General features: G+C 44.1%; 1 protein-coding gene across 1 annotated transcript in view; it reads left to right on the forward strand.

Moving 5' to 3' along the window:
* The first annotated feature begins 12089 nt into the window (after positions 1 to 12089).
* Positions 12090 to 12383, forward strand: part of LOC138613239 (UPF0606 protein KIAA1549) — a 49681-nt gene continuing 49387 nt past the window's right edge. The window contains exon 1 of the mRNA XM_069686862.1: positions 12090 to 12224. The gene's annotated coding sequence lies outside the window, so the exon portion shown is untranslated. The remainder of the gene's footprint in view (positions 12225 to 12383) is intronic.

The following is a 12383-nucleotide window of genomic DNA, read 5'->3' on the forward strand; positions in this document are numbered from 1 at the left end:
GTTCTCTGTTGTAATTTTAATTTTCACTGAATGTTTTCTGACTTATATTAGTATGAAATTACTAAGATGAATGCAAACAAAGTGAAACAGACAATTTAGTCAGTTTTAGATCAAGTTCAGATCAGTCAGGAATGGGCTTGTTTAAAATATTACTTATTTACAATATTACAGTGTCTGGCCTTAATGGGCAAGTCATTTAAATATGTTATTACGTAATAAAATGGGAGGATATGGTGGAATAGTGGCATTTAAAGTGCCAGAGGCCACCAATTTGAGCTTTAACTGTAACGTGTGTTAAAATGTACTGTGCAGAGAGGTTGTTCAGTTATATTCAGTTTGTCTGACACGACTACAGATACAGTTTTTACTTTAATTGTTTGGGTTAGGGTGAGTTTCCCTGATTAAGCCATTCCCTCTTCCAATAATGTAGAATCTAAGGCGTCCATTCACATTACACCATCAGCACAGAGACAGCTGACTATGTCTTCAAGTGTGTTTTTATTGAATTGTGATGGTAAATGTGAGGACTTTTCCTGGTATTCATTATGGTAGAGCAGATTTTGGTATGTTCATGTGACCTGCAGCACAAGTTTAAATGTTGGATGTATTGCTGTCTTTAGGGCCGCCGGCACTTCACGTGGACATCGACCCTCGTACCGTCCCCCGACGAGGCTGGCATCCCAAGGCTGAGACTGCGTTGGATCCGTGTACCAGCTCGCTCCGGCGGCGCACGCAAGTCCTTCCCCTCCTCCTCTAACTCTCCCTTGACCTCCTCTCCTAAACCCTCCACATCTTCTGCTAACTTGTTTGAGAGCTTGTCCTCATGCCTCTTTCCTGACTCCTCCCCTGACAAACCTCCTAACTCTCCCTTGACCTCCTCCCCTAAACCCTCCACCTCTTCTGCTAACTTGTTCGAGTGCTTGTCTTCATGCTTCTTTCCTGACAAACCTCCTAACTCTCCCTTCACCTCCTCCCCTAAACCCCCCACCACTTCTGCTGACTTGTCCGACAGCCTTTCTTCATGCTTCTTTTCTGACGCCTCCCCTGACGAACGTTCTAACTCTTCCTTCACATCCTATCCCAGATCCCCCACCAATTCTTCTTACTTGTCCGACAGCCTGTCCTTATGCTTCTTTTCTGACTCCTCTTTTGACGAACCTCCTAACTCTCCCTTGACCTCCTCTCCTAAACCCTCCACCTCTAATGCTGACTTGTTTGGGAGCCTCTCTTCTGACTCCTCCTCTGATCCACCCAGCCCACCTGTTACCACGCCCCCGACCAGCAGTCCGAAGACGTCCGTCCCAGCGGACCCCTCTCAGCAGTGGATGGAGAACCTGCGGGCCCTGATGGGGGGGAACCGTCAGCGTGGGAGCAGAGGACTGAAGAGACCAGCTGAGGAGGCCGAGGGTGCCCCTAAAGATAAGTGTACTCTGTTGACCTCCTCTCCTAAACCCTCCACCTCTTCTGCTGACTTGTTTGGGAGCCTGTCTTCAGGTTTCTCCTCTAACTCCTCCTCTGATCCACCCAGGCAGTGGATGGAGAACCTGCAGGCCCTGATGGGGAGGAACCGTCAGCGTGGGAGCAGAGGACTGAAGAGACCAGCTGAGGAGGCCGAGGGTGCCCCCAAAGATAAGCGTCCTCTGTTTCAGTTTTATTGATTGATTGTTAACGTGTGTGTTTATCTGTGTGTTTATCTGTGTTAATGTGTGTTTGTCTGTGTAAATGGTAAATGGACTGTACTTATATAGCGCTTTTCTAGTCTTTGCGACCACTCAAAGCTGCTTTTACATTACATATCACATTCACCCATTCATACACTGATGGCAGAGGCTGCTACGTAAAGTGCCCAACTGTCAATCAGATATCACATTCATACCCGTTGGCTATGCCCGTGTTAACATGTGAGTTTGTCTGTGTTAATGTGTTTGTCTGCCCGTGTTAATATGTGAGTCTGCCCGTGTTAATATGTGAGTCTGCCTGTGTTAACATGTGAGTCTGCCCGTGTTAACATGTGAGTCTGCCCGTGTTAACATGTGAGTTTGTCTGTGTTAACATGTGAGTCTGCCTGTGTTAACATGCGAGTTTGCCCGTGTTAATATGTGAGTCTGCCCGTGTTAACATGTGAGTTTGTCTGTGTTAACATGTGAGTCTGCCCGTGTTAACATGTGAGTTTGTCTGTGTTAACATGTGAGTCTGCCCGTGTTGACATGCGAGTCTGCCCGTGTTAACATGTGAGTCTGCCTGTGTTAACATGTGAGTCTGCCCGTGTTAACATGTGAGTTTGTCTGTGTTAACATGTGAGTCTGCCTGTGTTAACATGTGAGTCTGCCCGTGTTAACATGTGAGTCTGCCCGTGTTAACATGTGAGTCTGCCCGTGTTGACATGTGAGTCTGCCCGTGTTAACATGTGAGTTTGCCCGTGTTAACATGTGAGTCTGCCCGTGTTAACATGTGAGTCTGCCCGTGTTAACATATGAGTTTGCCCGTGTTAACATGTGAGTCTGCCCGTGTTAACATGTGAGTTTGCCCGTGTTAACATGTGAGTCTGCCCGTGTTGACATGCGAGTCTGCCCGTGTTAACATGTGAGTCTGCCCGTGTTGACATGTGAGTCTGCCCGTGTTAACATGTGAGTTTGCCCGTGTTAACATGTGAGTCTGCCAGTGTTAACATGTGAGTCTGCCCGTGTTAACATATGAGTTTGCCTGTGTTAACATGTGAGTCTGCCTGTGTTAACATGTGAGTCTGCCCGTGTTAATATGTGAGTCTGCCTGTGTTAACATGTGAGTCTGCCCGTGTTAACATGTGAGTTTGTCTGTGTTAACATGTGAGTCTGCCCGTGTTGACATGCGAGTCTGCCCGTGTTAATATGTGAGTCTGCCTGTGTTAACATGTGAGTCTGCCCGTGTTAACATGTGAGTTTGTCTGTGTTAACATGTGAGTCTGCCCGTGTTAACATGTGAGTCTGCCCGTGTTAACATGTGAGTCTGCCCGTGTTAACATGTGAGTCTGCCCGTGTTAACATGTGAGTCTGCCCGTGTTAACATGTGAGTTTGTCTGTGTTAACATGTGAGTCTGCCCGTGTTAACATGTGAGTCTACCCGTGTTAACATGTGAGTCTGCCCGTGTTAACATGTGAGTTTGTCTGTGTTAACATGTGAGTCTGCCCGTGTTAACATGTGAGTTTGCCCGTGTTAACATGTGAGTCTGCCTGTGTTAACATGTGAGTCTGCCCGTGTTAACATGTGAGTTTGTCTGTGTTAACATGTGAGTCTGCCCGTGTTAACATGTGAGTCTGCCCGTGTTAGCATGTGAGTTTGTCTGTGTTAACATGTGAGTCTGCCCGTGTTAACTTGTGAGTCTGCCCGTGTTGACATGCGAGTCTGCCCGTGTTAACATGTGAGTCTGCCCGTGTTGACATGTGAGTCTGCCCGTGTTAACATGTGAGTTTGCCCGTGTTAACATGTGAGTCTGCCTGTGTTAACATGTGAGTCTGCCCGTGTTAACATGTGAGTTTGTCTGTGTTAACATGTGAGTCTGCCCGTGTTAACATGTGAGTCTGCCCGTGTTAACATGTGAGTCTGCCCGTGTTAACATGTGAGTCTGCCCATGTTAACATGTGAGTCTGCCCGTGTTAACATGTGAGTTTGTCTGTGTTAACATGTGAGTCTGCCCGTGTTAACATGTGAGTCTACCCGTGTTAACATGTGAGTCTGCCCGTGTTAACATGTGAGTTTGTCTGTGTTAACATGTGAGTCTGCCCGTGTTAACATGTGAGTCTGCCCGTGTTAACATGTGAGTTTGCCCGTGTTAACATGTGAGTCTGCCTGTGTTAACATGTGAGTCTGCCCGTGTTAACATGTGAGTTTGTCTGTGTTAACATGTGAGTCTGCCCGTGTTAACATGTGAGTCTGCCCGTGTTAGCATGTGAGTTTGTCTGTGTTAACATGTGAGTCTGCCCGTGTTAACTTGTGAGTCTGCCCGTGTTGACATGCGAGTCTGCCCGTGTTAACATGTGAGTCTGCCCGTGTTGACATGTGAGTCTGCCCGTGTTAACATGTGAGTTTGCCCGTGTTAACATGTGAGTCTGCCAGTGTTAACATGTGAGTCTGCCCGTGTTAACATGTGAGTCTGCCCGTGTTAACATATGAGTTTGCCCGTGTTAACATGTGAGTCTGCCCGTGTTAACATGTGAGTTTGCCCGTGTTAACATGTGAGTCTGCCCGTGTTAACATGTGAGTTTGCCCATGTTAACATGTGAGTTTGTCTGCCCGTGTTAACATGTGAGTTTGCCCGTGTTAACATGTGAGTCTGCCTTTGTTAACATGTGAGTCTGCCCATGTAGACATGTGAGTCTGCCTGTGTTAACATGTGAGTCTGCCCGTGTTAACATGTGAGTTTGCCCGTGTTAACATGTGAGTCTGCCTGTGTTAACATGTGAGTTTGCCCGTGTTAATATGTGAGTCTGCCCGTGTTAACATGTGAGTTTGCCCGTGTTAACATGTGAGTCTGCCCGTGTTAACATGTGAGTTTGCCCGTGTTAACATGTGAGTTTGTCTGTGTTAACATGTGAGTTTGCCCGTGTTAACATGTGAGTCTGCCCGTGTTAACATGTGAGTTTGTCTGTGTTAACATGTGAGTTTGCCTGTGTTAACATGTGAGTCTGCCCGTGTTAACATGTGAGTTTGCCCGTGTTAACATGTGAGTCTGCCCGTGTTAACATGTGAGTTTGCCCGTGTTAACATGTGAGTCTGCCCGTGTTAACATGTGAGTCTGCCCGTGTTAACATGTGAGTCTGCCCGTGTTAACATGTGAGTTTGCCCGTGTTAACATGTGAGTCTGCCCGTGTTAACATATGAGTTTGTCTGTGTTAACATGTGAGTTTGCCCGTGTTAACATGTGAGTCTGCCCGTGTTAACATGTGAGTTTGCCCGTGTTAACATGTGAGTCTGCCCGTGTTAACATGTGAGTTTGCCCGTGTTAACATGTGAGTCTGCCCGTGTTAACATGTGAGTTTGTCCGTGTTAACATGTGAGTCTGCCCGTGTTAACATGTGAGTTTGCCCGTGTTAACATGTGAGTTTGTCCGTGTTAACATGTGAGTCTGCCCGTGTTAACATGTGAGTCTGGCCGTGTTAACATGCGAGTCTGCCCGTGTTAACATGTGAGTCTGCCCATGTTGACATGTGAGTCTGCCCGTGTTAACATGTGAGTTTGCCCGTGTTAACATGTGAGTCTGCCCGTGTTAACATGTGAGTCTGCCCGTGTTAACATATGAGTTTGCCCGTGTTAACATGTGAGTCTGCCCGTGTTAACATGTGAGTTTGCCCGTGTTAACATGTGAGTCTGCCCGTGTTAACATGTGAGTTTGTCTGTGTTAACATGTGAGTCTGCCCGTGTTAACATGTGAGTCTGCCCGTGTTAACATGTGAGTCTGCCCGTGTTAACATGTGAGTTTGCCTGTGTTAACATGTGCATATCGGAAGGTTGGAGGTTCGATCCCCAGCTCCATCAGGTTACATGTCGAAGTGTACTTGGGCAAGACACTGAACAGACACTGCTCCCGGTGAATGTGAGGACTGATTGACAGTTGGGCACTTTACGTAGCAGCCTCTGCTATCAGTTTATGAATGGGTGAATGTGGTATGTAGTGTAAAAGCAGCTTTGAGTGGTCGCAAAGACTAGAAAAGCGCTATACAAGTACAGTCCATTTGTCTGTGTGTGCGTGTGTTTGTCTGTGTTAATGTGTGTGTTTGTCTGTGTTAATGTGTGTGTGTGTCTGTGTTAATGTGTGTGTGTGTCTGTGTTAATGTGTGTGTGTCTGTGTTACTGTGTGTGTTTGTCTGTGTTTGTGTGTGTGTGTGTGTGTGTGTGTGTGTGTGTGTGTGTGTGTGTGTGTGAATGAATGTGTTTGTCTGCGTCAGTGTGAATGTGTGTGTGTGTGTGTGAATGTGTGTGTGTGTGTGTGTGTGTGTGTGAATGTATGTGTTTGTCTGCGTCGTGTGAATGTGTGTGTGTGGGTGTGCTTGCACACAGGGTGTGTGGAGTGTCTCATGCAGTAGCGCAGTAGTGTAGAGGAGCTGGTAGTCGGTGCATGCTGCGTGCAGCTCCGTGCTCTCTGCCTGTCTCTCTCTGCTTACAGCTGCTGCTGCCGGCTCACCTTGCTAACAGACAGTTTTTAAAGCTTTCTTCTGCTAGCATGCAGCCTCTCCACCACCAAGACTCCTGCAGTGCCTCCTCGCGGCCGCACATGGAAACTGGGTATCTCACGGTCCCAGGCTAAACTACAGGGGATCTCGGAGCAGCAGTGGGCCCCAGAGACGCGGCGTGCAGGCATGCCCGTCAACCACTGCCTCAGCTATGGGCAAATAACCCATGTGTTGTAGTAAGTCTCTTATAACAAAGGTAAGGTAGCCCAGTCTGACAGAGCTATATCAGTGTCACACAGCCCGAATCATTGCCATAAGAGCAGGCACCACCAAGACTGGTTTCACTACAACTTGCTAAAAGACATGCACAGAGGGCATCTATTAGACAACACTTTATCCACCACACCAGACAGCTGGCAGGCAGCTCGGACAAAGTGCAAATGGAAATACGGACCAAACAAAACCCGTAGTAGACTGAAAAGGCTGATAAAGTTTGTTCCTTTGTCCTTAAACATGATGCATAATTTCAATGCTGCTGGTGTTACACTTTTAAAGTATCAGAATGCTAACCCACTGAACTTCCTCCCCTCCGTCCTCAGTGTCCATTATTGTCCTATGTTATGGGCTGTAATGTAATGGGCTGTTTTTCTATTTCCTCTTTTGAAAAGAGAATGTACATTAATTAACATGGAACAGATTTAGTGCACTGGAGTTAGCTGAAATGTTTGATTTCATTAACTACAAGGAGCAGTTGAAATCCAAATTACAGATTACACTGATACAGTCATTTTAAAGGTGCATAAACATAGCAATGTGATGAGTTGTAATATGTTGTGATGAGACGTGTTTTAATTTGCTGTCTGTTGCTAATTTGATGTATGTCCACACTGTACAAACACTAGAGACAGTCACAAGGACCACAATGCTGAGAAATGTGTAATGGCATTTGGAGTGGGAACACTGCCTCCCAGTTACTCTCATCACTACGAGCGGGAAACAAACAGATGCAGCAAGATGAATCCTCTAAATGTAGCTTATCAAAGTGGAATCTTGTAGAGGTTCATTCAATGGGTGAGTAAATCAACTCTACATGATGGATTCACTTAGCATGCAACTGGAATATGAAAAGGTGAGTTTGATACCAGAAGAATTCATGCTGATGTAATAAGTGTGATCCTGTTTGATTGTTTGTTTGTCTTCAGCCCTGGTTTTAGACTGCAGGACCAGGACCTTAAAAGAAGAGCTCTGAGGAGGAGATACGGGATGCGGGACAGCCCCAGGGTGATGAAACAGATGACAGACAGCCCCAAAAGGAAAGACGAGGGAACAGGCCTATGACCAGCGCGGAGGTGAAAGATGAGGGACAGCTCTTAGGAACAATGGTAACTTGAAGAAAAATGTCTCTACTTTTTGTGAAAGTATAAAGTGCTCTATGAGGAAATGCTTTCATTTATCCTAAATTTCATGAAGTACTTTAATTCAAGATTGTATTAAAAAAAAGTGCAAATGATTTAAAAGATCACAGAGCAGCTCAAAGATGAGAAATAACCCTGAGGGTGAAATCTGTTTACTTTAATTTCTACCTGAAATCAATCGATGACAGGTTTATTGATTTTCATTCTGTCCCTAAATAACAGCAACACTCAGGAAAGCCCCAACATCAAAAACAAACATCAGACCGCACCACCTCTGTGTGCACGAGTCCAATTAAACTTTGTAATGTTTGTATGTTTCAGCTGAGAGCGAAGAGAGGAGCAGACTCAACACTCCATCTAAAGAGGCAGGATCAACCTGAGAGACGACACTCGGGACAAAGATTTACACAGTTTTAAAGGGATCATCCTGCAAGAAGAATTTCATCAATTTGTGGGCAGTGTGTGCTTGAGGTAATTAAAGAAAATGATTTGTATATAGTATAGTAAGTACATAGCAATGCCCTCTGGGTGAAATCTGTTTACCTTCATTAATGCTAATGTAATAAGTTTGGCAAAATATTGTGTTGGGTTGTTTTTTTTTTTCGTTCAGCCCTGGTTTTAGACTGCAGGACCAGGAGCTTAAAAGAAAAGACTCCTGAGGACCTCACGAGGAGAAACAGAAGATGAGCCCCAGGGTGACGAAACAGATGACAGACAGCCCCAAAAGGAAAGACGAGGGAACAGGCCCATGACCAGCGTGGAGGTGAAAGATGAGGGACAGCTCTCAGGAACAATGGTAAGTTGAAGAAAAATGACTCTACTTTTTGTTAAAGTATAAAGTGCTCTAATTTAAAGAAATGCTTTTAGTTATCCCTGAATCCATGAAGTGATTAAAGACCCCATATGATTTAAAAAGACGACAGTGCAGCTCAAAGATGAGAAATAACCCCGAGATGCAAAGAGAGATTAGGCAAATGAGATCACATGGAAGATTATGAAAGGGATAATGGTTATCAAGGTGTGTCATGTTTGTATGTCAAGTACATAGCAAGGCCCTCTGAGTGAAATCAGTTTACCTTCATTCATGCTAAGGCATGATTGTTGTTGTTTGTTTCCCTCCAGCCTGGTTTTAGACTGCAGGACCAGGAGCTTAATAGAAGACCCTAGAGGACCTCAGGAGGAGATACGGGATGCGGGACAGCCCCAGGATGATGAAACAGATGACAGAGCGAAGACCAGACTCAACACTCCATCTAAAGAGGCAGGATCGCCCTGAGAGACCACACTCGGGACAAAGATTTACACAGTTTTAACAGGATCATCCTGCAAAAACAACTTTTCATATATAAAATCAAATCTAATGTTTTCACTTTATGATGCCTTCATGTCCTTTTCATTATATTTTTCATCAACCTTTAAAAATAACTTTTGAAAGCTCTGGGTGAACTGAAGAAAGTGTTATGGTATAACATTCATAATGAGCATTGTTTAAGGTATGCAGAATAGGTATACCCATCGTAACAATAATTACATAAAATCATTAATAACAATCAAATAATTTTAGTTGATAAATCATGAAATGAAATATTCAGAGATTACTTGAATAAATGTTTGACTCAAAACATGAAGAGATGTGTTCAGTTTGTAGAAACAATAACAAAAGAAAAAGCAAACGATGAAAAATATACTTTTTCTCTGCAGTCTGAAGTGGAGCGGACTGCAGCCACTGGTCCTGCATGGTTTCAAAAGTTGTAACAACTGGATGGTTATTGTAAGGGATCACACAAAGGTATAACAATGACAAAATGTACTTTTAAAAAGGAGAGCGTGATATCGCTGCTGATGTAGTTGCACAATCCCTCTTGAATGCTCAAATCATCTCACACGTCTTTCTCTCGCTAGTTAGCTAGCCAATAAATGTCAGAATAAAAGCCACTCAAAGATCCCCAGTCATATTTTTACTGTGAAATGGGTTTAAGATCATGCTGTTACCAAAAGTTATTATAGTAACTTTCAATCAATCAATCAATCAAATTTTATTTGTATAGCGCCAAATCATAACCAGAGTTATCTCGAGACACTTTACAGAAAGAGCAGGTCTAGACCGACTCTTTGTTATGTTATTTAAAGAGAGGCCCAACATGAATCACCATGAGTAGCGCTGAGCAATATTCGGCACATTGGCAGAACAACTTCCTTTTTACAGGCAGAAACCTCGAGCAGAACCAGACTCATGTTGAACAGCCATCTGCCTCGACTGGATGGGCCGAAAATGGGATAGAAGGAGATGCAGGACAGAGACAGGCAAAGAGAGAAACAACAACATATGTCCTTGTTACATGAACAACAACAGACACATACTTATGGTTACAATGCCAATAATAGTGGTAGACTAGGGTGAAGATTAGCAAAATAAATAAATAAATAAATTAGTGAGAGAAGCAGAGTAATGATAAAGGCTGAGGTAATCGTAATTGTAACAGTTGAAGTCAACAGGTCTACTATTAGCATTAGCAGCATCAATAATGATACTATGGGGAAGGCTGATGTTAGTAGTTGTTGCAGTTGAGCAGGTCCACAGCAGCAGGTGGTCTGCAGCAACGATCTCCAGGAACCTTCAAGACAAGGGAGCACAAGAACTCCCGGGAAGATATATGGTTAGTAATGTTAATGGGACCAGAAGATACAGAGTTAATGAGCTGCATTAATATGACAGAGAGAGAGAGTCAGAGAGAGAGAGAGAGGGACAGAGAGGGAGAGAGACAGAGAAACACAGAGAGAGAGAGACACACACACACACACACGATCCCCCCGGCAGTCTAAACCTATAGCAGCATAACTATGGGCTGGTCCAAGCCTGAGCCAGCCCTAGCTATAAGCTTTATCAAAGAGGAAAGTTTTAAGTCTACTCTTAAAAGAAGAGAGGGTGTCTGCCTAACGGACCTTGACTGGTAGAATGTTCCAGAGGAGGGGGGCCTGGTAATTGAAGGCTCTACCTCCAACACTACTCCTAGAGACTTTAGGTACCACAAGCAGGCCTGCATCCTGGGAGTGCAATGTTCTAGACGGGTAATATGGCACTATGAGCTCTTTAAGATATGATGGTGCCTGACCATTAAGAGCTTTGTAAGTAAGAAGAAGGATTTTAAATTCTATTCTAGATTTTACAGGAAGCCAGTGCAGAGAGGCTAATACAGGAGAGATGTGATCTCTCTTCCTAGTTCTTGTCAGCACACGTGCTGCAGCATTTTGTACCAGCTGCAGAGTTTTTAGTGACTTATTAGGGCAGCCTGATAGTAACGAGTTACAATAATCCAACCTGGAAGTAACGAATGCATGGACTAGTTTTTCTGCATCGTTTTGAGACAAGATGTGTCTGATTTTTGCTATGTTGCGAAGATGAAAGAAGGCTGTCCTTGATATTTGTTTTATGTGGGGGATGAGTGATTATTAAATTAAAATTAACCTACCATTTCATCCTGCCCAGCCTGTGTCTGAACCTCTGGGAGAGAAGGATCCAGATCGATCTGGTTGAAGAGTGGGAAAATGAAGAAACAGTAGCATATTTCACCCAACAAGGTGTTTACACAAACAACACAGCACTATTTTGACTGTACAGTAGGTCGGTAATTGGACTTACACTCCACCACAAACTGAATCCCTTTTAGCTGTTTTCTATAAAACGATCAAGTGATATTTTCAAAAGATTTGATTTCCTTGGCACACACAATGCCAGCTAAAAGTTCATAAAGGAATAAAGGATATAAATGAAAGCCAAACTGAACTAACATCAGCAACATTAGTCAAACATACTGCCACTAGGTGGCGTGGTGCACCAAAATGTTGATGCATATAAAGTGGCAGTGACGTGATTAGGTTATGCTGATCAGCTCTCTTATTTTCAACCACAAAAGCTTGATAAGCAGCACGATGTTTACAGCATGCATGGGGACCATACCTCAAATCTGTGTCATTTGGAGCATTTATCTCCCGACAGAAATCATGTATTACAATAGACACTAAGTGTGCATCCTTGTTGTGTCTTGACACATGTGTACACTGCGTTTAAATAGGCTGTAAAACATGATGATGAAATTGCAATTTAAAAGGCACATGAGTTCAATAACCAAGGCTATACAAAAAACAGAAAGAACCCTTGAAGAAAAAAGACGGTGTCAGCTTGATGACTCTTAATATTATTTCTCTCAAGGTAACAAGTAGGTTAACTAGTCAGCCAATAAAAGGCTGACAGTTATATATCCATCCATGGCTATACGTTATGAAGTGCATCATCCTACGAGGCAACGTTGCCGTGGAAGCCGCAGACGCCAGTCGAGGAAGACCAACCTAATTTTAAAACCCCACTTGGACAGAAACGAGCTGCAGCCAATCAGAGCGGGTTTTGATAAATTAGAAACTAATCAGATCAGCCAGGGGGCGGGACTAACCCAATCCTCAGGACGAGAGAAGGTAACTGTTACCAAAAGAGTGTCAGATGAAAGCCAGCGACCAGCTCGTGCACAATACGTGTACAGTGAAATAACTTCGGACGCAGGCAGGTGGTTATGTGAAGGTTAATGACGAAGCCTTGAACAGCATTTTATCATATCAATGGATATTTTCAGACAAAGGAACTGACATAGTTGGAGCTCCCTGTTTTTTGGTAAGTCTGAATGCGCAGCTATGAGCGGGCTGACAGGAATGGCTGAGGAAAAGGAGGAAAAATATCGTGTTGTCTTTCCTCTCAAAGCTAGCTCTGTGAATTATTACCATGGATATTAGCTAGCCTGATTTTAGCATTGTGCTGTAACACTCAAATGAG

This window comes from Semicossyphus pulcher, unplaced genomic scaffold (genome assembly GCF_022749685.1).
Source record: "Semicossyphus pulcher isolate SPU_LCO1_2020_fin unplaced genomic scaffold, fSemPul1.0.p SCAF_8, whole genome shotgun sequence".
Classification (NCBI taxonomy): domain Eukaryota; kingdom Metazoa; phylum Chordata; class Actinopteri; order Labriformes; family Labridae; genus Semicossyphus; species Semicossyphus pulcher.